Source organism: Bacillus rossius, chromosome 1 (assembly GCF_032445375.1).
Source record: "Bacillus rossius redtenbacheri isolate Brsri chromosome 1, Brsri_v3, whole genome shotgun sequence".
Lineage (NCBI taxonomy): Eukaryota > Metazoa > Arthropoda > Insecta > Phasmatodea > Bacillidae > Bacillus > Bacillus rossius.
Genome location: NC_086330.1, coordinates 251,674,014 through 251,701,471, shown reverse-complemented (window position 1 = coordinate 251,701,471; position 27,458 = coordinate 251,674,014).

The following is a 27,458-nucleotide window of genomic DNA, read 5'->3' as shown; positions in this document are numbered from 1 at the left end:
TGTCTGCACAAAATTTTGCATTAACAACAAAATTATTTGACAAGTGTGGATTTCCTACAAACTTTGCTTTTCAGTTTGTGGTAGCTTTTTAATGTGTATTTGTGTATTTTTCAATTGTGTATATTTCTTTTTCTATTCACTTACTATTATCTGTATTCTTTATCGTTTCTTGCTTCTTAATTATTTAAATACTGTATATAGATTCTCCAGTGATTATGTCAAATATACTCAAATAATGCAATGTAACAGTATTAAAAATATAAATATGCAATTAAAAGTAATATTTTCTGTTATCTTTTATTAAGTAACTTCTAAATGAGCAATTTTCAATAACATTACAAACATTTAATATGTATATTATATACTACAAATTATATGTATTTTTTGTTATTTTAGCCTCTATAAGATGAACGGCCATTAAATAATTGATTTTAATATTAAATTCGTAATCAGCGACCTCAAAAACCCCTATAATGAAGTTTGTATGACATAACATTGGTTTTTGTATTTTTGACCACGTTTTCGGGCAAATCTCCCACTGTGCGCCGCCAAGTTGGGACCTCGAGCTGAAACTCCCGAGCAGACCACGCCACAAGCGCTCGGGGTCGCCTCCCGCCGAAGCGCCGTTCCTTAAACTGCGAGTCTGCGTCGGAATTTTCGTCGCGCGACTCATGAATCATTTATTACTATCGATCTAGCACTTCTCTCTCGCGAACTCGTCCTCTTCGCGTCTCAACTTACGACTGTTTGGAAGTTACTGAATCATCTGTGAAAAGGGCGTGAGTTATACACGCTTTAAGATTTTCTGAATTACGAGAGAGAAATATTTTTTTTATCTATAGGTTGAACTTTACTTAAAGGACATTTTCTGAGAAAAAGTTTTTACACGACATATGTGACTGTTATACCTGTCTCATAAATCTCCCTAAAATTTGCATTGTGTGTGTGAAAAAAATTGTGTAAATGTAAACAGAATGAGTCATAATTTGACCGACAAAGTTGGACTACGGAATTATCATGGGGAAAAAAAATGTTGGAAACATATTTAAAACCTTAGAGCATACTGCGCCTGGCTTCTATATGTGGTGCTTGATGCTAGTCCGCCATATTCGATTTTGACGTCACGGCGACATCTTGGATGACCTTGACCTTTGACCTTCAAAATTTGCCAAAATTTAACCTAAATTCACCAAAATTCGCCAAAATTTTCATTTTTTGGAAGAAAAAAAAAATACCGCCAAAAATTCTTAAAAAATTCGACAAATCAAAATTAGGATTTCGAAAATCCTCAAAAGTCATTTTGAACACAAATTCCTAAAAACGGTTTAAGCATCCTTGACTACAGCCTACGATAAGCCGTTTTTAGGAATTAGGATGACATGACCGCCATCTTAGATTATGACGTCACCGTTTGCAATTTCCGTTACAGCCACCATCTTGAAAATCTATTTTTATTATCAGATTTTAATGAAAACCATACACTTACGCCATGCAGCATGGAGTCCTTGATTCGAACCCGGTGAGGTCAAAAATAAAAAAAATTACGTCAGGTCCTACCTCCACGGAAGCCACCGGCAGACTCACCTCCCACCACATATGCCAAGGTATATATTTATATCGTCAACTAGTATGACGTCATGTCCTCCATGTTAAATATCAGTAATTATTATCCTATTTTAATATAAAAATATCTAAAATTTATAAAAAAAATTAATTATGTAAAAGTTAATTAAATATTACTTAAAAACCACTGTTACAAATTATCATTATGGTCACCATATGGGATTCTATAAATGTTGCATGTTTCGTTATGCCCACCATCTTGGTTGAGTACGATGTCATCGTTAAACTTTTCGTTACAGCCGCCATCTTGAAAATTCGTAATTTAATGCTAGAAATTCCGAAAAAAATTAAAATTTTTTTTTTTTAAAGTGGCCTTTTTAAATTTTAGTTACTTAACGATTTCGCTCCTCGGTTAGATTTTCGGCGAGAGTAAACCAGTATTTTATTAATATACTAGCTGCCCGACCCGGCTTCGCACGGCTATACTAATGGAAAAAAATTAAGCCATATCACCCATTTACAGTAATGGTAAATAATAAAAAAAATCAGTGAAAATTTATTACAATGCTGTATAATGTACCGGAGAGAAAATGAATAGCACCGATGGTTTCCCGACTCGTGCACGCAACGTACAACTGATGTACCCGTACTTCGCTACGGCAGTCTACAGGCAGATCACGCTTGCGCCGCTCATTATACTTGCCCCTCCTAGTGGGTACGCCACTGCCGCGCGATGCCCGTTGCCATGGAGACGCAGAAGGCATGAACAATGCAAAATCCTGTTGCCTTGTTTTAACCACCCATGGGATCTAATTTTCGGAAAATGTCATCCTGCGTAACATAAGGAACATTACTGTGAAGTTTCAAGTCTGTAAAATATAAATACTTGAAAAAAAAGGGTAATTTTTGATATTTAGATACCAGCTAAATTTCAACGGTGATGAGGACTGCACTAACAATGAAATAGTCGTTGTCATAGAGACGAATGAAGCATCAACAAAGCAACAGCCGTTGCCATGGTGATTTCCTACCAAAAAATGGAAATTTTGATATATTACCCCCCCCCCCCCCTCCCCCCTCCGAAACTCCCCTTGGGATCGGATTTCCGCAGAATCCGTTCTTAGTGAGCGTCTACATCACAAAATGAATAATTATGCTAAATTTCAAGTCAATTGGGTTTATAGTTTTAGAGATCTCGTGATGAGTGAGTCAGTGAGTGGTATTTCGCTTTTATAAATCGCAATAAATTAAAATTGCGACTATAATTTGAGATTTAAACTATCCTATCTCTCAAGTTGGATCGAACTGCACATGGTGTGCGAATTTTATTATAATCGGTTAAGTGGTTTAGGAGTCCATTGAGGACAAACATTGTGACACGAGATTTATATATATTAAGACGAATTTTATTATAATCGGTTAAGTGGTTTAGGAGTCCATTGAGGACAAACATTGTGACACGAGATTTATATATATTAAGATTTTAAAATGCTCAAAAAAATGTAATACAAACGTATTACACCACACCTGACATTTAGAATTATGTCACCACTGTATGATTTATTTTAACAGACGCCATTTTGAAAATATTTAATTATTATCCGTTTTTAATGAAAAAAAGTACAAAATTCATCAAAAAAATAATTTATTAATATACTAATTGATTAGATCGATTCCCGTCCTTGGTTCTAACCCGGTAAGTGAAAAAAATAAAAAAACAACAAACCCTTTCTTTACAGAAGCCACCTGTAGACTGACCTCCAACAATGTCACTTAGTATAACGTCATTTCCGCCATCTTGTTTTCGTATGTTGGAGGCCACCATCTTGTCTTCGTCTACTACCATGTGCTGATGCCATGTTAGTGTAATTCTTAACCGCAAGCGTGCAGTAACCATTAATTATTACTGAGGCACCCACCATCTTGACATTTGGGCGCCATCTTGGAAATTTGTAATTATTTAGCTAGAATTTAAGAAAAAATTCCAAAAAAAATTTTAATTAATTTTAAATCAATTTACAGATTGGTCCGATCAGTTCCTGTCCTTAGTTTGATCCCTGGGTGAAGGAAAACATTAATTTTATGTAAAAAAATCATAATTTTAATAAATATTGTGGCAAGACATAAAATATGCATAGTTCCCAAGTCAACCATCATCCTATAAGCCGTTAAGACCGCCATATTATAAATTTGTATTTATTGACCAAGAAACCCGGGAAAAGTTCCAAAATTCATCACAAAAATCACTCATTAACTTACATATTGAATAAATATTCAGTTCGAACACCGTGCGAAGCAAAAAAAAATACAATTTTTTTAAAAAACACAAAAATTACAGGTTCCAAAATAAAACACCGCAAGTACTTTTACAAACATTATTATATTATATAATTTATATTATAGTACAGATACAAAAATTAACAATTTAATATACATTTAGATCTGTGTCGGCGTGAAATGACTAATTATCAGCTCCAATCGGTTTATTCTAAACAGAGACTAGCCAGATCCTTTGCTTACATAGTCCTCCACTTCTTGAGAGAGTTTCTGGACACATGTTTAACAGAATGCTTCACATCGCCAGAACTGTAATTTCCAGCAGCCGATGTCTTGAAAACACATCCCCTTCACTTTGTCCTCGAACGGATACGGCTTACCATATACACAATACAACCACAAGTTATATTTTCAGTTGCTACGTCATCAGTAAGCTGATTAATTATGTTCTGTCTGATTTCATCAAGAAAATTACTAATGTATTATGACTCACTAAACGTATTTAGATAATAGTAGTCTTTTAATGTACCTCGAAATGCAGACTGTGCCAAGTGAAACCCATTATCATTCACTTTTAGAGCACCGAACACTGTCTTCGGATTAGTTTCATGTCCAGACGTCATAGCAATCGGTTACTGCACATCGGTTTTCTTGCTTGTACGCTTACGAGTCTCCAATCTAGAGTGAGGAGTAGCAGGTAGTTCAGCAGTAGGCACACGGACTTCACCTTTACATTTTGCCTAGTTTATAAGCTGGTTGTCTTGAAAATAGTTGCTGGACATTTTGCGATCTTGAGTGGTTTGTCAACTATGCCTTGGCGCTCAAACTAGCAGGGAGCTTCTTACCGTCAATAACACCAAAACGAAATAAGCTTAGTTTTAAACACACTATACACTTGGCCCGCGTACCTAACTGGTCCACTGAACACTTAGATTCAAGTTATTATACAAAAAAAATGCGGGGTGCATCTGAAGAATATTGCACAGAAAGAAATTTATAAATTTGTGTTTCTGGTCCTTCAAGGATGGTGATATGATGAATTGGCATTGAAGACTGTATGCCGCAGTAAACTATTAATAAAAATTAATGAAATTGCAAGGTCGTCATAAAGAAGCTTTAGTAAATTACACCAAACTGAAAGAACAATAACGGCTGATTTTTTTTTCCTTTCAATCTACTTCTTGATGACTGAAAAACAAAAACAAAATTATTCTAGGTCAATAAAACTGCCAGAACAAACATCACTCAAGTAAATAAATAGTCCATTGAAATGTTACATGAGCTTTGCATTTTTTAGAGGACGCAATTTTATTTTTGCGACATGTTTGCGGGGTTAATAAGAGCTTAACCTCAAGTTTGTAGGGTCGCCACCCTTGTCCCCCGGCCGCCATCTTGGAAAAAGGGATGCAAACACCTTTTTCGCGATATCTCGGAAACTATGCGTCCTACAAAAACTTTGTAAAAATATAATTTGTAGAAAATTGCTTTGCCTACAAATATGTTCATATCACTTTTTGCCCTAAATTTAAAATTAAAGAAGTTATAAGCAAAAAAGTAAGAACATTTCTATAAAAATTTTCTTTTTTTTCATACATTTTACAAAAAAATTACCTCAGACCAATCTTGTAGATCGTCTTTTGAGTAAAATTTTTCTCTATAATTTTTTTTAATTTCATTCATTTAAAACGCTGTTACAGCGCTCCAAAGTTAATCGGGTTCGTCAGAGAATCCGGTCCAAACGAAATGTTTAACTTAGTTTGATGATCTTTTTTTATTATAAATATATTCTTAATACATTTTTGTTAAATTCCTACCTACAACTTTACTTATTCATTGCTCTTTTCCCCGCCACCTATGAGACAGAGTCTGTATGCGATTTTTTTAACTTTCCGCTAAGAAAATTGAAAATTTTTAAAAATCGGGAACTTTTTCGAAAATCATGTTGTTATCAGATCTCGACGTTTTAAAGCCCTAGGAAGCTTCCCTAAATGTTTTCCCTCGTTTCCCTGTATGTAAACCTCTTATAAGTTTTGAACGGCTTGACCAATTGGAATGAACTAAGTGAGGTTCCGAAGAATTCTACTAAATTTAGATTTCCGAAAATTTTGAACCGATTCGGAGAAGTAGATTTTGAGAAATCTCAAAAATAAAAAAAGTTGAAACATTGTTTTTTTTTAATAAATTTTTAACTGCTTAGCTAATCAGCTCTTAAGCTTAAAAAACTATGTCGATCGCTACAAACCGGGTCAAAGTCGGTTAATTCATTTGTGAGTTATCGTCGTTAAAAGAATTCGAAAAAACTGATTTCTTTTTAAATAACTTATAAACAGCTTTACCGATCGACTCAAAAAACTAATCAATTCTTAACTTTAAAAAACGTCAATCGCCGCTAATCCGGTCGAAATTGGTTGATTCGTTCGAGAGATATCGTTGTCGGAAGAAAATAAAAAAAAAAAGTGTTTTTTCGGAATTGCTTTTTTCGGAAAGTTGTACAGATTTAACAAAAAATTTTAAAAAATGTATTTTTATTAAAAAAAAAAAGATCATCAAACTAAGTTAAACATTTAGTTTTCACCGGATTCTCATGAGCATTGACGAACCTGATCAACTTTGGAGCGCTGTAACAGAGTTTTAAATGAATGAAATTAAAAAAAAATTATAGAGAAAACAATTTTCTCAAAAGACAATTTATAAGATTGGTCTGAGGTAATTTTTTTGTAAAATGTATGAAAAAAAAGTTATAGAGCAAAAAAAAATTTTTTTGTAGAAATTTTCTTACTTTTATGCTTATAACTTCTTTAATTTTAAATTTAGGGCAAAAAGTTAAATTTACATATTTGTAGGCAAAGCGATTTTCTACAAATTATGTTTTTACAAAGTCTTTGTAGGACGCATAGTTTCCGAGATATCGCGAAAAAGGTGTTTGCACCACTTTTTCCAAGATGGCGGCCGGGGGACAATGGTGGCGACCCCACAAACTTGAGGTTAAGCTTCTATTGAGCCCCCAAACATGTCCCAAAAATAAAATTGCGTCCTCTAAAAAATGTAATATTCGGTCTTTAAATTGTAAAATTTCAATGGACTAAAAGGGCTGGAAGGGGAGGGGAGAGTGGTTGACTCGTTTGTGACAAAAAATAATGATGAGCCAAATTCATACTAATAATAAAACTGTTCGAGGAGTGGCACTTTCCGCCATAAATTTTCATATATAATTATTTCGCCTAGTTAAAATCATTAGTCTTTATTTTTCCTTCATTTAGTATTACAGCATTTTAATTTATTGCAGTATTCAGTTGCTAGTGTATTTTTTGGAATCATAATTGGTAAATTTATTTACACGCAATATTTACTATAAATTTATTTCTGTGTTAATTTTAACTAATAAGTTATATTTTTGTTTGGAGTCGTGTCACGGCTATAGGAAGCAGGGAACAAGCTCCGCGGGTGTTGGTGTGCGGACTGTTGGTGCGCCTGGACCGTGTTGCCGGGGGGCGACTGAATTGTTGCCCATTGGAAGGACAGCCCTTCAGGATTTTTCTGACAGTGGTTTATTTGTACAGTGACTGGAAGGGCAGCCCATCCAATTTCTGAAAACACACTCCTTTAAGAGTTTAAATAAACCTGAAAACTTGCCCCTTGGATGGGCAGCCCATCAGGATTTTTCTAACAGTAGTGTTTTTGAATGGTTGTCTGAATTGTTGCCCCTTGGAAGGGCAGCCCATCAGGATTTTTCTGACAGTGGTGTTTTTGAAAGCTTGTCTGAATTGTTGCCCCTTGAATGGGCAGCACTTCAGGATTTTTCTGACAGTGGTTAGTTTGTAAAGTGACCTAACCTAACCTTACCTAACCTAACCTAACCTAATCTAACCTAAACTAACCTAACCTAACCTAACCTAACCTAACCTAACCTAATCTAAACTAACCACTGTCAGAAAAATCCTGAAGGACTGCCCATCCAAGGGGCAACAATTCAAACAACCTTTCAAAAGCACCACTGTCAGAAAAATCATGATGGGCTGCCCATCCAAGGGGCAACAATTCAGACAACCTTTCAAAAACACCACTGTCAGAAAAAACCTGAAGGGCTGCCCATCCAACGGGCAACAATTCAGCTCCCCCGTTGCCGGCGAGCGCGGCAGTCGTGGCGGCGCTGAAGAGGACGAGACGGGAGTTGATGGTTGACCACGGCGGCGAGGAGGGACTCCGCGGCGGACGTTGCGGCTGGCGCACTTCATAGGCCGGGACGACGACCAGCACGAGGCTTTCTGTGCCCAATGAGACTGAGCGGCTGAACGAACTGTAAGTTACGAGCCGCGACTGGATTGGGCGTGAGGCCCGAAATAAACCCAGATTTACTGTCAGTTTTTTTAACGAGTGTTTCGTTTGGCATGTAAACAGACTGAGAGTCACTCAAAGCCTAGGCAGTGAGCGAAAAGGGGAATAAACCAGTGTATTTTTCATGAGAAGTTACTTTTCTTTCCAGTGGGTGCGCTCGGAGTTGTTGGACAGCACTGGCAGTCAAGTTGTGCGTCGCGCGCTCAGGGCAGGTTACATTGTTCGCTCCACCTTTAGAATTAAATTGCACCGGACTTATATCATACATATTTTCGGCTAAGAATTGTGGAATCTGTGTGAGAAATAAACACCCGGCATTTTGTGAAATTTGGTTTGAACTGAGACATCGCCCTTAGGTGTTAGGGGAGCTGGAAAGAGTAAACGCTCTTTCGTCGGCTGTAAACGATCCTTTAACAGCCTGTGTCTGCCGGTATAGTATAAGAGACTTTGGCTTGAATAAACTTAAGTGACGTCGTCGGAGGCAAACGAAAATAAATGGAAAGATAAACATTCAGAAGAACTTATTCAGACATTAGTAATTTACGAAATGGTACGACCGCGGCGGAGATAAAAGAGCTCGTGGACTTCCGAAAAATTTTATAAATCTTGTGTAGAGTATTTGATTTCAGTTTCTCTAAAGATACTTTCCATGGGGCTTTGCTGGAAGAGCGTTTATTATCGGTATACCGAACTTTTGTAACGAACTGTAAGAGTTATAGTTAGAACTTAATTTTAAGTTTAAGCGAAATTTCTGATAGGAATATGGTATCTATTTATATTTTTGATTGTGTTAATTTTCATATTGATAATCATTTGTACTATCGTTTATATTTATAAGCTATTAGTATCTGGCTGGGATATGTGTCTAGAGTAGTGTATAAATGGGGCTACTAGTCCAGGCTTCAAGGTTTGGATCCAATGACTGTTGCATCCAATGATTAGTGGAGCAGATGACTTTTGGAGCTAATGACATTTGTAACCAAAAGACTGCTGGAGCCAAAGTCTGTTGGAGACATTATATCATATCGTAAAATTGACGATCGCATCCCACTGAGTTGAATGTTCGTGAAAATGAAGGTCCTTCTCGTTAAAGGTGTGTAGACAAGACTGTAGTGTCATATCATAATAATGGGACCGATTATTTCTGATGAGATATTTTACCAAGTTGAATTTTCGTCAATATGTGCGTCCTTTATGTTAAATGAGCTTCCTTTTTTTTTTTTGACTGTGCTTCTGAATATGCTTCCAAATGCTCATCCTTTCTTCGAATATGCTTCTGGCCTCGTTAAAAAAATGCAAATTAAAACAGTTGGAGCCAAATATAGATGGAGCAGTTGGAGCACTTAGAAATATTAGAGCGCATGGAACAATTGCAGCAATTGGAGCTGTTGGAGCAATTGGAGCAGCTGGAGCTGTTGGAGCCTACCGTATATTGGTGAGATTGTATTCCTGTGACGAGATCGTATCACAACACATCGAATCATTGTCTATCTGTGCTTCCTTTTTGTCAAATACATGTCATGTGTGCATGTATTGCATGTTCATTGATTGTACTTACTTCCTTTTCGTTCATTGTGCTTCCTTTTCATTAATTGTGCTTCCAATTGTGCTTCCTTTCCGTTGATTGTGCTTCAGATTGTGCTTCTTTTTCGTTGATTGTGCTTCCGATTGTGCTTCCTTTCCGTTGATTGTGCTTCAGATTGTGCTTCTTTTTCGTTGATTGTGCTTCCGATTGTGCTTCCTTTTCGTTGATTGTGCTTCAGATTGTGCTTCCTTTTCTTTGACTGTGCTTCCAATTGTGATTCCTTATCTATGACTGTGCTTCCAATTGTGCTTCCTTTTCAATGATTTTTGCTTCCTTTTCGTTGATTGTGCTTCCGATTGTGCTTGTTTTTTTTATTGTGTTTCCAATTGTGCTTCCTTTCCTTTGATTTTGCTTCCAAATATGCTTCCTTTTTTTATGATTGAGCTTTCGTTTCAATGATTTTTGCTTCCTTTTCGTTCATTGTGCTTCCTTTTTGTAAATGTGCTTCCGATTGTGCTTCCTTTTCGTTGATTCCATGTTCCTGTGTGTTAATTGTGTGTCCAGTGTGTGTATTGTGGGTCCATTGCCTATGTGTATTGGTTGTTCATTGCGTGAGTGTACTGTGTGTTCATTGCGTTTCCTGCATATAGTGTATGTCTAATGTGTGTCCTGTGTGTACTGTGTGTTCTTTTCTTTTGTTAAATGTGTGTCGTTTCGTTAAATTTGAGTATTCAGATATTTTTGTAGCTCTGAATATTTACTAGTTTAAAACTTCTTGGTCTTAAAAACATTTTTTTAGGAATTCTTGGCCCTTTAATAAGCGTAAAACATGTTTTGTTGTTCTATATGTTTATAATTGATTTTATCAATATTGTAGGTCTGACAGTTCCAAGACTTTGTCTTGACTGCTTGAATTTGTTGTATTAGCTATAGACGAAGAAGGTCTTGAGGTACGGAGATGTCTGGTCTATGCGTCTGACATTGTTAGTGACCTGGTCTCGTGGTTCGAAGACTCTTGCTTATACGTATAGCATTGTACATAAACTGTTTGTATTGTATTACATGCATCGAAAAATAAAATAAACTTCCATGTACGCAGCGTGACAACATATTTAATTCCACGGACAAGTATCTTGTCTAGTGTTGTTTTTCGTAGAGTGAATGATAATAAACTCCATGAAAGGTAATGGGAAACAATTTAAAATTTATGTTAAGCTTTAGCTACCGTTTATCACTGGCCAATAATGAAACCAAGGACGTTAATCTATCGCGACAATCATTATTTTAATAAGTGATTTTTTTTATTAATTTAAAAATAGGTCAATAAACAGAAATGTTAATGATGGCGGTCATATAGGCATACTGGAGGCTGGTTTATGAGGAACTTAAGCCAATTTTATGATATTGACCATGATTTATTAAATAAGTATATCTGGTGTAAAATATTTTTTATTTGCGTTGATCATGTATCGAACCAATGATGGATGGCGATCGAATAAATAAGTATATAATGAGTGATTTTTTTTATCAATGTTTGAATTTTTACCGAAGTTATAGCTAAATGATTACGAGTTTACAAGATGGCATCCAAATTTCAAGATGGCGGGCGCCACAGTAAAAATAAATTATTACTGTTCTCTAGTGGGTAAAAATTTAACTAACATGATGATAGCGCACTCTAGTAAACTAAAACTGATGGTGGCCTTCAGCAGACTAAAACTAGATGGCGATCGTGACGTCTTACCTTGGCATTAGTTTTGGGAGGTATTTTTGTCGGTGGCTTCCGTGGAGGAAGGATTTGACGTCATTTTAATTTTGTTTTTACTGGGTTTGAACCGAAGACTCCATGATATAATTGCGTTTTTAAATAACATTTTATTAGAATTTTATTAATTGATTTTTTTATAATTTTTTCCCTATTTTCTAGCTAAAGAAGTGCGTATTTTCAAAATGCTGTCCATAAAAAAATTGGAACGGTGAAGTCAAAATTCAAAATGGCGAAAATTATTTATATAAAATGGTTTTATTTTTAAATAAATTTTAAAACTGTTTTGAATTTTTATAATAGGCCTAATAATTACAGATTTTCAAGATGGCGGACATTACGAAAATTGCAACGGTTATTTCATAATTCAAGATGGCGTGTGTGATGTAAAATATTTTTGTAAGTATTTATTTTTATTTTTTAAACCATTTTTTAATGTATTATTAATAAATTACATGTTTACGTTCGCCTGGAATTAAACCGAGGGCCGAAATCTATTAAGTAAGTAAACAATTGAAGAAAGATTTTTTAAAATATTTTTCGGAATTGTTTTCGGAATTTTTTGGTTAAAATTATATAATTTTACTTTTATGGTCAAGGTCCTCCAAGATGGCTGACAGATACATAGGGTGGCTTGTCCTCGGGGAATTTAAGCCTCTTTGGGGATTTTTTTTTTTCTAAGGCAAAAGTCTTTTGAGGTTTTCGAATACCGAATTTTTTAATTTTCGAGGAATAAAAAGGAAATTTACCCTCAAAACTGGAATTTTTCCTGCGAATAGGGAAAAAAATACTTTTTGAATCATTTTTGAGTCATTTTGAGGAATTATGAGTCCAATATGGCCGACCTGACGTCAAAATCCAAGATGGTAGTCGGGTCCACTGTATCCAAGCCGTGAAGCATGGGCCAGTAGCCCCATTTATACACTACTGTCTAGCTTACTACAGATATTCCAAGTGGGACAAGAAAGTAAATTTTTGGTTTTCAAGAATAATCTTTTTGTTAAAATAATTAATTTAAGATTTATTTGCCTAGATGACTCAATTCAAATTAATTTGTTTATTTGTCTGTGCTATTTTTGGCATTGCTTTAACGTTGACAGGGACTAAGTTTAACATATTAAATTTTTATTAATTTGTTGATCGCTAGCTTAGACCCAGTCTGGGGTAATGTATTGCGGGTATGCGGCGTTGTTTTGAGGGCACGCATATCCGCAAAGGTAGAAAGTCTGTACAATAGATAAAATGATGAAACCACTATTGTAAATGGCTACTTATGTTAGTGAGAACTCAAAAATAAAGTTTGTGTTTTTATTTTGTATGTTGATTTGTCTGTTTGACTGTTTGTTACAGCATCAATTGAAAACTACTTGACGGATTTTGATGAATATTTTTTTATAAGAAAGGTCTCTGGCTAACCTAAAGAAAAGGCTATATAACCTCAGAATTCCACCCCTAATAAAGTGAAAAATGGGTTAATATTTCTTAATTTCGTAGAGTATTTTAACCATTTTTCGATTTTTGACCTCAAATGCAGTGAAAAAAGTTAGTTATTATAATAATAAATCAAGTATTCAAGCAAAATAAGATAAAGGTAAGAAACTGAGTAAGAATGACGTACATAATTATAATTTGATATAATTCTTTAATCTTTACCATTTTTACATCTTCGATCGCAAAATGCGTGAAAACGCGGATATTTTTTAAAATTATACAATTCGTATCTCTGAAGCTAATCAAGCAGGATGTATGTTATGTGGTATATTTATAAACATACATAATCTATTTTCAATTTGCTGAAGTTTTCTGTATTAAAGGGTCAAATATCGTACATATGGTTTTAAAACTTAAAAAAAATATTTTCTGATTAAAAAATAATTAATTAAAGAAATATTGCAAATGATACATAAACATAATTTAAACTACCTTCTTTTATTCAACGTTCTCCGAAATATCACCTCTTCAACTGTAGCAGAGGTTAGTATTATTGAAAAAATAAAGTAATATGGAAACCAATTAATCAATATTAGAAATATATATTTTAAATTAATGTAAATATAATTTTATCATTATTTTGAAGTTCACAACTGCGATAAAAAGAAAAAAATATATAACGAGATTGGGTTTTGTTTGGTTAATGGATATTGCAATTTTTCATAGTTCTGATTTCATTACATTGGCATCTTGTGGGAAAAGAGGAGAGGGGTCAAAAATTTGGGGATACTGTTTAAGTAATACTGAGCAAACTAAGAACCAACTAATACGTTTGACAATAAATTTGATATCTGTACTCTACATTTCAAATAAAATGCGATTGTATCAAGTATCCTTAAATAATTGGAGGTAATAAATTGTAATAAGGTGAAATTATTTAATCATACTAATCAAAGGTATAACCACAGTAAAAAAATGGTTAGTTTAAACGATGGAATAAACTTAGTTAAAAATTCAATAGGTGCGCATTTAACATTTTTTTATTGTGTACCTCATGAAATGAAAAGGAGGTAAGTGTGATTTTGTTAAGGTAAAATTTATCCTCGAACACTCTAAAATAGAATTTTAAAAATTACATACCAAAACTATACTAAAAATTAAAAAGGCCTACGCATTAACTAAAAAACTTATCATTCTTTGCTGTTTTTATGGCATAAACTATAATGCTACTGACAATTTATTGTGTCTATTTACTTAGAAAATTGTATGTAATTAACCACTTTTTTAAATGGTAATATTTAAACAGTACTCTGAAATGGCGCGTGCAAATTCGCGGGTTATTAGCTAGTTTTTTTAAGGAAATCAAAAATAATAAATAAATAGTGATTAGCCTCGCAGCAAGGCTAACCCGATAAGAAATTCCCGGTGAAGTCGAACTCGAATGTTTCGCAAGTTGGAAATGTTGCGCACATTTCCGTGCGCCTGTGAGTTGTTTCGGAAGACCTACTGATTCACACTTCCCCCTTCCTCCCATCTATCACACACAATCCCCCGTTATCAAGTCGTCAACTTTTGTCGTCTTTAATTATCCGGTTGCTCATTTCATTCATTCAACTGCCTCGTATCTACTGGCGTGTATTTTTTTTTTCGCCGGGCAGGTGTTAACAACGAAATTTCAAACGTTTATCCTTAATTTTGTATGAAAATTCGAGGGACGTTCCGAAAATAAGTTTCTTAATAGGTTTATTTTTTACTCGGTGAATTTGTTGCATAAAGTCTGGAAAACATTTGCCATAACAAAATACATTCTGCCTGACTTCATGACGGGAAGCGCGAGAGCAGAGGAGCCACGGCGCATGCGCTAAGTGCAGGAGAATAGAGGCACGCAGCGGCCCGACGTGGCTGAGCTTGGGCTAGTGTCAACTAGCGAGGCGGACAGACGTGTGCTGGGAGCTTGGACGCAAATGGAAGCGCGCTATGAAAGGGTGGGACTAGCGTGTCAGGAGAAGAGAGCATGATTTTTATCAGGAGATTTTTTTGAATATGATTTTACTTCACGGTACGACGAATATGTCACTGTCGGTGGCGATAACGTATAAAAATAGTCAAACAATTTATTTTATGAAATTTAACTCAATTTTTTTGTGATTAGTCTTCTGTTTAAATAAAAAAAGATATAACATATTTTCGGAAAGTCCCTCTTCTTTAAAACATTTTGACGCAGTGTCCATCATACGTCTGGATCCACCCGTTGTTAGGAAATATTATTTAATTACCTGATAAACTAATAAAGATTTCGGCTTTGTTTGGAACACTAAAATTAACTTTCAATACGATACGCTTTCCATTATGTGTGGCTTTTTTTGCGTAACAGCCTGTATCCAAGGCTGCCAAGAGAAACTAAGTTTCCGAGGGGACAATAATTTTGTCGAGCCACCTCTCTGTTATGTAATTTAAAGACAACTTAACACACTACCAAATTTTAAAAAAAAGTAAGCGAGTCTTTAAGTACTCGCCAAAGCTGTGTAACATCTAATCTCGGTAACGAGCAAATTCATTTGTTTTCATGTTGCAACTCAAACACGAAATTTAAAGTATAATTCTTTAAAATAATGCCGAACGTGATAAATATACGCAAATTGAGTTTTCATCTACATTTATTGACACGTATCACATATATTTTCCGCACTCGCTGCTAGAATTCGTTGCCGAAGCAGCTACGTCAACTATGAGATAATTTTATTAACATACAAAAATTTTTAACTACATAATGAAACTAATTCGTTAAAAGCAAAAAAACACTTGAAAAAATACTAAACCCTTGCTATGTCTATGTTATTCGACATCGTATTTTATTTAAATGTTGCATATCTTGTTAAAATTCATTAAATATATAATACTATAAAGTTTCCCTTTGGCTTAGTGAACTTAAGTTCGCGTCATCCGCTACAGATGGCAGCACTGTGATTACACATTTCCGTTCCATTCATGAAATTACTCATTCCAAATGCCTAATACCGAGAGCAGAGATGTTACTCTTCAAAAATTAAAGGCTTTAACTTTTTCGTAGCCATAACCGTAATAGTGATTTACATGTATAACTTGTAAAGTCCCTATTTTATATTAGCAAAATAATTTTAATATTCGTCCTACTTTTAGGGTAAACTTAGGAGTAAAATAAATCTCGAGACTCAAGCGGGCCACTCTTGTGCCTGGTATTTTGGTAATTCCACCCCCCCCCCCCCCCCCTTTTTCACTCACTCACTCTCTCTCTCTCTCTCTCTCTCTATCTCTCTCTCTCTCCCTCCCTCGATAAACTAAATTTTTATCCTTCAAAAAACACGATGGGGACTGCTTTAAAGTGGCCGCCCTAAGGTTCCTGCTTGGAATGACTATTTTTCGTATTCCGATTACAGAATCCAGAGAGCGAGTAAGGTGAAAACTTACCTACGTTTCAAATATCCGACCGCTTTCTCGCGTTCAGGCAATGAAAATGCACGCCATCTTTCTGTCGGAGAATCGTTTTATGGACAGCTCCACTTGTCGATAAAAACATCTGGTGCATTGACTTTATACCCGCTTGAAATGATCGTGAAAAATGCTCGCAACAACCCTTTTAAGTGGTCATAAACCACTCGGTATAAACGGGAATAGCAAAGAAATCAATGCTGCATAAATGTTCTCAAATGTACATTTGTGTTATTGGAGAAAGCTTTAAAAATTATTAGCACATTTTTCTTAATAAATGGTTTACTCCTGGAGATTTCCACGCCATTTCGTTAAATCATGTTGAGTTATTATTGCATTCACATACTTTATTCTGGTTTTGTTGCGATTCATACGAATACGTCGCTATAGAACCACTCAATATTTATTTTAGGTCGTTATTTTAAGAGCCAATACATATATACACTACTTTTTATTTTACGTGTAAATAGTGAGACAAATATTGATCGTTAAATTAATTGCTGAACTAATATAATCATGTTCACTAAATACTAGTTCATCTCCTATTGTTCAATAGCTGGTTAATACATACTTTACTTCTATGGCTCAGTTTATAAATACCTCATAAATATCTAGAACTAGAAAAAAATACATGGTAGTTGATACCAAGCCTTGAGGTAAATGCAAGCTACGGAAATGTGTTTATGAGGAGAAATAATGACGAAGTTCATGGGTGTGCCTAAGACGTTCTCGCCTGTAAGCGCAAGGCTCTGGGCAGTTTTCCCGCCGTGCAGCACGCTGCAATGGGAGCTCTGGTAGTGGCATACCTCTCATAGGCGGCATACTTAGCAGATCTTCGTGGGAATAGCCTTTAGGCTCCCTGCAAAACAGCGATTCGTACAGACCCGGAGTCCCGTCTGTTTTGTACTCTTCTAAACATATTTAATTTCCTCGTAAAAGTATATTTCTTTAGCACCGAGGAAATTTTAAGTTAATATCAAAAATAATGTTTAGTAATTATTTTAAATAAGTGCTGAGAACTACGAATTTGACACTAAATTTTCATTTAATATAATTTATTTTCTAAAACGTAAGAATAAATAACCCAAATATTCTGTCAGCATTTGCGGAAAATTGGTTGATTTGCTATAGCATGTATACCCCGTAAAAGTGTTTTTACCTTATGAATCGCTTAAAAGGCCCTTTTTGGCATTTGAATTGCATTGTCTTGTACATCGGCGAATATTAAGCTGTGGTCAATAGTGGAGAACCACACTAGCATTTTCGAGGATTGACTTTAGCAAACCATGAAAAAATCGAAATTAAGAAAGTTCAGGAAAGAGTTCAGTGGATTACCACTACGTCAGTGGCGGACGCAAGGCAGTCATGGGGATATAAATATCCCCCCCCCCCTAAATCAGGAAAAATTTTTTAAAGATATTAATAAATGTTGTATATTATTTTACGCGATGCTAGGTGACCTGTACAAACGTGTAAGAATCCGCGCCACCTAAGGCCATTTCTGTATGTCCATATGTCAGTGTGTATCAATGATTAAGTAAGTTTTTGAATACCCGTACGCATGCTCTAATTTTATTTTAGTTTTTTCCTTTCGATGTGTAACATCTTAGCTGTCGGTATAAGGCATTTGAAGGGAGTAATTTCGTTAATGCGACGGCAGTTAATGAACGGAAATGTGTAATAACCTCGGTGCTGCCATCTGTGGTGGATGGCGCGATCCAAAGTTCACAAAGACAAAGGGAAACGTTTTAGTGAATTTCAATATTTAAATAAAATTCCTTATCGAAAATCAGGTCCAATACCGGGTTTTTCTCAAGTATGCTTTGCTTTTATCGGAGTCGTTTGTTTATATAGTTTAAAATTTCTGTCTGCAAATTGAATAATTCGATAGTCGACGTTTCTGCTCGGGCAGCGAACTCTAGCGATGAGTGCGGAAACTACGTGTCATTAACGTCCAGAAACATATCAGGAAACACAATTTGTGTATATTTATCGCGCTTAGACTCATTTAAAAAAAATATATGTTAAATTTTGTGTCTGAATTAAACATTATAAGTGTATTTGTAGCATGAGATCACATGAATTGGCTCGTTATTGATGTTAAATGTTACATGTCACTGGCGAGTACTGTAAGACTCGCTCGCATATTTCTTCTTGAATATCTTCATACCCACCCATTTTTTTCCGTTACAAAATACGCCCAAAATTTTCCTGTAACCACCAATGCTGCTACCTCACTGGTTGAGAGCTAAGTTGATATGTTACAATTTTTTGTTAAGTTTGCGTGACTTGTTAAAAGCACAGTTCCTTTGTCAAAGTAGGTAAATGTGATAATGATTGGACTGTCGGTCCGAGGGCTGTTTTTAAACCCTCCACCCGTTCCACCCAACCATCGTCACGGGAAATGGACGTGACGTGACACGGACACACTAGGCGCGATGATTATGCGGTGCCTCGTATTGTTTTTCGCAGAATGAAGGCATAGCGACCATGGGCGTAGTTTCCAAGGGAGCACTCCCCCCCCCCCCCCTGGAATTAAGAAGCCCCTAACTCGTGCTTGCCAAAGCGTGACTGTGAAACGGGTTTGATATCAAAACTATGTCTAATGAAAAACTTTCTGTAGAAGTTTTAAATGTTCTGCATATCACATGTATTCGGCCAAAATGTGGGAAGTATAAAACATACAAGCAACCTATCCGGAGATGACGTGTGTTGGTTAAACCCATGTGCAAAACTCTCGGGCCGCGCGGGCTCCCTGCGATTCTCTACAGGCCCCTTGCAATCCTACAGATGTACGCCCCTGATAGGGACTAGACGCCTTAGAAAAAGGAATTTTTTCACAAGTAAAAAAATTTCCCACACAATCGAGAACCTTTGGCTCACCGGCCCAAGGCCATAACCGCTATTGTATTATTTTTTTTTATTTCCTTTAATATTCCGCTCGTCGTTTTCTCATTACCAGAAAGCCAAAAATCCACTTTACTTTCCTGAATACTTAATGGAGAAAAATTTGTTATTAAAGTTCCGTTGTCTCCATTGTTGTGACGGCATTCAGACGACACTAGCTTACACCCATGCATTACACGGGGCTCGAACCCAAAATCCTTCGCACTGAAAGCCGCTGTGTATCAGGCACTATTTACTGCGCACAGGCTGGGAGCAACCTCGCCATGATTTCTCCGGCGCAAACATACCTCCTCCCTGTCATCGTTCCTCCGCGAATACCGCCATCACACTCACACTCGCGCGAGCGCGGCACGGGGCTGATCCGAGTCACCCTCCTGCCGACCACCCCTCCCCGGGGTGGCTGCCGCCCCTCTTCCCACTACATGGCAAGTATGCGGGGACGGATCTCCGGAACATTTCACCATCGCGTCCGCTGCTTCCACAAGGCACGGATACCTAACAAATGGCAACCATTGTGATTGCATATACAGGTTACTTTTTATAATTTTAAATTTTTTAAAATATTTTATGCTTCTTTGTTATAGTACAGGCAAAATGTACCTATGAAATAGGCCTATATAATAAAGTTATAATTGAAAACCGTATATATTCTTGTAAGTAGGATATGGTGGCCGGTTCGGGGCCTGTGTTCTAGGTGTGGAGACGAAGCCACTGTCCGCCATCCTAGTTATTGACGACACGGCGGACATCTTGGATGACCTTAACATTTTACCTTAGCTTTTAAAACTTTCCAAAAAATACCAAAAATAACTCAATTTTCCTCACACTTTGCCGAAAAACACCCAAATATGAAATCAATTTCAAGATTTTTAGAAAATAATCTGCCAAACAATCTCCAAAAATAAAACATAAATAAAATTTTCCTATTTCGAGGGGGGGGGGGGGAAACAGAAAAAATTTTAAATTTTAGAATTTGAATAACCTCAAATGAATTTTTCCTTACAAAAACAAAATGCCTTAAAAGCGGCTCAAGAGTGCTAAATGCAAGCCACCATAAGATGCCGGGATAATTACTAGGACCATTAGGATTTCAACACTACCATTTTGAATTTTGTCGTCACCGTTGCAATTTTCTTTACGGCCGCCATATTGAAAATGTATAACTACTATACGATTTTAATGGTAAATATTTAAAATTAATAAAATATTTGATTAATATAATTTTAATAAAACATTTAACATATTCAAATCATTACTTCACATCTGCAATGTTGAAAATTCGTAATATTTGTCCAAAATAACTTAATAACAAATTTAAATGATAGTAAAAATTTTATTGTAAAAAACACCATTAAATTATGGAGTGAACCCTTGTGCATAAGTCGAAATTACCGTTCTTGTGAACTCAGTGGCATCTTTCCCATCTTTAACGTCGAACTTGTAAGTTGTACCATCGACTTCGAGAACCCTGACGTCAGCGATGACGATGATGGCACATATCCCGTTGGCAACGTCGACGTCAACACTGGAGGAAACTTCAAAAGTCGTGGCACCACTAGCAGAAGAGAGCTTAATGACTACAGAGCTGGCTGTCAGGAAACCACGTTGAACGACGTTTCGCCCTAGATGGAGACTTAAATGGCTGGTGATTTGACAACAACTATCAAGCATCGATGCAGTTACTGTGATAAGATTTTTTCAAACAACAGCAATGATCGACGACACGAGAGGAGATAATGTGCTAAGAATCCTCCTCGCAAAATGTTTGGCTGTGAGAAATGTCATAGCAGTTTGCCAGAAAAGATAATATAAAAACACACATGAAGACAGGCAGAGGTCGTACTGTACGACAGAAAATAAAAGTTTCTCTGCAAAAGCGATAGATTCGCTTAAGAGTACACCGGGAGTTGGTACAACTGCAGCAACATCATCATCTGGTTAGGTTCTTAACGGTTCGTCTTCATCAACTAGGCATCCTTGCAGCTACTGTGATATGTCGTTCGCATTTTCCCATGGTGCACGAAGACATGAGCGGAGCAAATATGTAAAGAATTCTTCTTGTCCGACGTTTCGCTGCGATAAATGCCATGTTCGGTGTACGCGTACTGACATTTTGCGATGGCATGCGAAAAAAATTTAAAGGTGAAGTCCAGGTGCCAACTGATGAACTACCTGCATAAATTTAACTCCTCGCTTTAGATTGGAGACTCGTATGCGTACAAGCACAAAAACAGATGTTCAGCAACCGAATGTGATGAGGTCTGGACATGAATCTAAGCCTAAGACTGTACTCGGTGCATTACAGGTGAATGATAACGGATTCCACTTGGTGAACTCTGCATTCCGTTTAGTGAGTCGAAATACATTTGTACTTTTCTTGACGATATCAGGCATAAAATTATCAATCAGCTTACTGATGAATTAGCTACATACGGACCTTTGAAATATAACTTTTTGTTGGACTGTGTGTATGAAAAACCATATCCATTTGGGGACAAAGTGAAGGAGTGTGCATTCAAGACAGTGAATACTCCCATTTACAATTCCGACGATTTGAAGCAGTCTGTTAAACATAGTATAGAGAAACTCTGTCTGGAAGATAAAGACAATGTTGGCAAAGGATCTGGTTGGTCTCTGTCTTCAATAAACGGATTGGAGCTAAGAATTAGTTAGTTCAAGCCGATGCATAACAAAATGAACAGCAAGTGTTCCTGTTGTAGAATAGAAATTATGTAATAAAATTTATGTTTGTAAACGATCTTGTGGTGTTTTATTTTCGAACCTGTCACTTTTGTGGTATCTTTAATTAAATTATTTTGTATGCATTGACCAAGGATCGAACCATGGACAGGAAGCCATTGATTCAATCATTATATTAATGAGTGATTTCTTTGATGAATTTGGGAATTTTTCCCGAATTTCTAGGTTAATTATTATGAATTTTCAAGATGGTGGTCATGACTGCTTACTGGAGGCCGGTTGGCAAGGAAACTAAAATGATTTGAGGAATTTCCACCATATTTAATGAAATTATTATTTTAAAGATAAAATTACATTTTGGCATTACCCGGGGATCAAACCGAGAACAGGAACTCATTGAATCAATCAGTATATTTTAATTGCATATTTATTTAATGAATTTCGGATTTTTTTCTCGCATTTCTAGCTGAATAATTACACATTTCTAAGAGGGCGCCCAAATTTGAAGATGGCGGGTGTTTCAGTAAAAATAAATTTTATACTGCACTCTATTGGACAAAAATTAAATTAAAATGGTGGTAGTGCACTCTAGCAGACGAGAACAAGATGACTGTCTCCAGCAGACAAAAACAAGATGGTGGACATGACGTTTTATTAGCTGGAGATATATATACCTTGGCATTAGTTATGAGAGGTCAGCCAGTCAGTGGCATCCGTGGAGGAAGGATCTATCGTCTTTTTTTTTGCCGTCACCGGGTTCGAACCAAGGACATAAGTTCGTGTTTTAAATGATATTTTATTACATTTTGATTAATTAAATGTTTTTATGAATTTTAAAATTTCTTCCATTAAAATCTGATAAAAATTACGAATTTTCAATAAGGCGGGCGTAACTAAAAGATCAAAGATCTAGAATCCAAGATGGTATCCATAATAAAACATGCAACGATTATGTCATACACGTCCAAATATCCAGGCGTAACCAAATGTGCATCGTTTCTACAATCCAAGATGTCGACCGTAACAAAATGTACAACAGTTTTTTAAATATATTTTTTTTTAAATCTGATTAATTAATTTTTTAATAATTTAAATTTTTTTTTCCGATTTTCTATTATTAAAATTACAGATTTTCAAGATAGTAGCCGTATCGAAAATTGCAACAGTTACGTCTTAATACAAGATGGCAGCCATGGCATCCTAATTGACAAGGTGCCGCTTAGAGCGGCTAGTCGTTAAATAATTTAAGCCGTTGTTAGGAATTTCGAAGCCGTTGGCATTTTTTAGTACTAAAACAGGAAATTTTCCCTTGAAATATGAATTTTTCCTGTGAAATCTGAAATTTTTTTAGGAATTTTGAGTCAATTTGAATCAATTTGAGTCATTTTTTAGTCATTTTTGTGTCCAAAATGGCCACCGTAACGTCATCATCCAAGGTGGCGGTCGGCTCCACGGTTCAGCAGCCTGAAGCCTGGCGCCGGAGCCCCATTTATACACTACTGATGTCGTTAAGTGTGACAAGATATTCTCGAACAGTAATGCTCGTTGACATGTGAAGATTGAATGTGCTAAGAATCCTCTTCACAAAATGATTGGCCGTGAGAAATGCCATAATCATTTTGCCAGAAAAGATGATATGATGACGCAATTGAAGACATGCAGAGGTCGTGCCTCACGGCAGAAAATAAAGGTTTCGCTGCAATAACGATGCATCGATGTGCATAGGAGTAGGCCTATACTGGGAATTGATACAACTGCAATAACATCAGGTTCAGGTTTGAGGCTGAAAGCTTCTTCATCATCGTCTAGACATCCTTGAGTCTACTGTTCAACTACGTGCAGACATTTCGACTCCTCGGTTTAGGTTAGACTCGTATGCGTACAAACACACAAGCAGTTGTGGCTAAACTATTTCGATGACTTCTAGACATGACACTTAACATACGACTGTGCTCGATGCATTACAGGTAACTGATAATGGATTTCACTCGGCAAAATATGCATTTTGTGGAATTTTAAAAGCCTACTATTATCTAAATACGTTCTTAGTTAGTCGAAAGACACTGGTACTTTTCTTGAGTATATCAAGCAGAACATTATAAATTAACTGACTGATGAAGTATAAACGTACGGGCCTTTAAAATATAACTTATGGCTGGACTGCGTGTATGGTAAAGCGTATCCGTCAAGACAGTGAATAGTCCCATTTACAATTCTAACGTCATGAAACAGTCTGTTCAACACAGTATCGAGAAACTCTGTCGGGAAGAAAAGGACTATGTAGGAAAATGATCTGATTGGTCTCTTTCTTCGGTAAACCGTTTGGAGCTGAGAATTAGTCAGTTCAAGCCAATTTGTAATTTTTCCCGAATTTCTTGCTTAATAATTACAAAATTTCCAGATGGCGGTCAATATTTTATTATCAGGTTACTGTAGGCTGGTAGACTAGGAACCTAAGATTATTTTAGGACTATCCACATTTTTTATAGAAATTAATATTTTTACATAAAATTAAATAATTACATTGATTAAGTATCGAACCAAGGAAAGGAATCAATCGAATCAATAATTATATAAACATAATATTTGTTTGTATTAATATTGAATTTATTCCCGAATTTCTAGCTAAATATTTACGAATATAAATGATTACTTCACTCTAGCGGGTAAAATTTAAACTGATGTGGTGGTAGCGCAATTTAGCATACGAAAACAATATGTCGGATCCAAGATTGTGGCCTCCAGCAGACGATAACAAGATGGCGGATTTGACACCTTACTAGCTGGCGATATATATATACCTTGGCATTAGTGGTGGGAGGTCATTCTGTCGGTGGCTTCCATGTAGGGAGTGTGTGTCACCATTTTTGTTTTTCTCTCACCGGGTTCGAGCCGAGTTCGTCATGATGTGTGTTTTAATTAAATTTTTATTAATTAATTTAATTGTTTTATTAATTTTTTTGTAGAAAATTTTGGATGATTATTACGAAATTTCAACATGGTGGATGCGAAGTCATCACTCCAAATTTTGGGACTTTTTATTTAAATATTATTAATTTTATTTCTATTAATTTTTAAATTTTTCTAATAAAATCGTATATTTTTTAAAAATTCATAATATGGCGGCTGTAACGAAAATTGCAATGGTGAAGACACAATTCAAAATGGTGGCCATGACATCCTAACGTATTTATTTAGTAAATAAACAAACATGGCTATCACTGCAGCCAAGTACTTGGCTTCTATTAGTCCCGTGGAGCGAGGTAACTGGAAGAGCTCAGCAGTAACCGAGCTAATCCGTACGGGTTCGTCTCCGCCTGCGTGCTGTTGTAGTAACACTGTTTCGTGAATTCCGTCCCCGTTTACGTTATCCGTCTCCGTTTCCATGTCATTCTATAATGGGTCTTAGCAGTCCCTGGGCTGAGCAATTCCACAGTCTCCCCCCCCCCCCCCCTCCCCAATCCGGCACCTCGAACGGGGTGTGCCCCAGCAGGAGGTGGGAGCAGAGAGTTACGGTCGTCGGGGGAGAAAGAGAGTGTTGTACGCGGCTCCCGAGAAGATGTTGAGTAAGAAAGGTTGTAGAAAAAAGGGGAGGGGGGTTCCTAATACTTGACTTACTGACCTCATCTCGTCAACATGTAGGCGCGAAAATATGGAACCACTTCACCCTCCCTCCCCTTCTAAAATAAAAATATATTATTTCCTTCCCCGCCGGCAAACCACATCGATCAACAGGCCCGGGAATGTGTTTCGTATAAAAATTACACCAACAACAACTTCCTCACACACCACCTTCACCCGCGTTATTTATCCTCCAAGAGGAAGCGGAAGGAAAATTACGACCTTCCCAAGACTAAGAACCGTACACTTTTGAAAATAAGCTCGCGCTAAACGGAAGATTTATGTGAATGGACTAACAAACTCTTGTGAACTAATGCATCTTTGCTCAAGCAATAATCTCTGAAACTTTAAAATAAAACAAAAACTCATAATAGTATTATATTGAACCGACAACCTCAGACGACCATGACCAAAGTTAATTTATATATAAATGTTTTTTTATTGATTAATGTTTGCTTTCGTTGGGTTCCAACGAATTACTCCAGAGTTGACAACAAAAACATGTTTTTTTTGCTGTGCGTTTTTTAAACTTTCATAAAAAAAATACTAAAAAATTTTGTAAATTAAATTTGTATTATTTTTCCCTCAATAAGTAAAGTTCTATAATGCTTTCGTTAACATAACATAAGAATTGTTCGACTGAGGTTGTCTTGCAGTCGATTGTTTCCAGATAATGTTGAAGAACGCGTTGAGCGACCTGCAGCGAGGCGGCACAGAGGTCGCCGGCCGAGTCGCCAGGACTCGCGAGGCGACCCGAGCGGCTTGGGCGAGGCGCGAATCTTAGAGTAGCGAGTCGGCCCCACTGTGCCTCACATTGCACCTTATCACTTTCACTCACACTTTCTCATTTCCTCACATGTTATTTCAATTTTTTTATTAACATATATATATTTATGTTTATAATTATATTATAAATAATCTGTAATATTATACTAATATTATAAATGCTAAAGTGTGTTTGTCCTTTTTCACGCAACAATGGAGCAACGGATCGACATTGTTTTTTGCATATGGATAGTTTATGAGCCGTAGAGTGACGTATACTACATATAATTATGAAATTCCATCCCTGAGGATGTTAAAAATGGGTAAATTCTGTTTTATAATAGAAAATAATAGGAGGTAGGTCATAAACATACAGTGATATTGTGTCATTTCTCTATGTTCACCATAGGTTATATATTAAGGTCTGGCAACTTCCTATTCTCCTCCTCTTAGTGAAGCTAACTAAAGATTGCTAGCGAGATAAAGGCGCTAATAACAGTTTCCTTTAGAACTTGGACAATAGATAGCGTTGCCTTGAATTTGTAACGTGCTATCGTTGGTGCCACCGTCACATCTTACCTAGGGGTTACCTGCCTTCCCACAAAATGAAGCTGAACATTGGCGTCCCGGTTTTGCTGATGCATAGCCTCGATGCACCGAGATTTTACAATTAGTGGGACTTTAAAATAAAAATATCCTTTTTTAAAATTGTATGTCCTACAGACTTGAAACTCGGTAATGATGTTCATTAAATTACTATGTGATTATCCCGGGCAGCACCGGGTATTTTTTCTAGTCTGCAATAAAACAAAAGTCGTCAAATTGGGACTCTGGCTCCAATATTTATATTTTTATATTTGTATCTATGTCTTAAAAAATAATTATAATACATATAAATACATAATTGTGTATTATAACATATGCATAATATAACATTTTTATAGCCTTAAGCTATGATGTCGACTAGAATGTAGGCTACACCATTACCTACCTATTCAATTTTTAATTAATCCATTTATCATTAAGACACTGCAGTTGACGAATATACTGAGTAGTATAGTTTGGCCGGAACTGGCGCAGGGTCCAGGGTGTGGAGCTGTG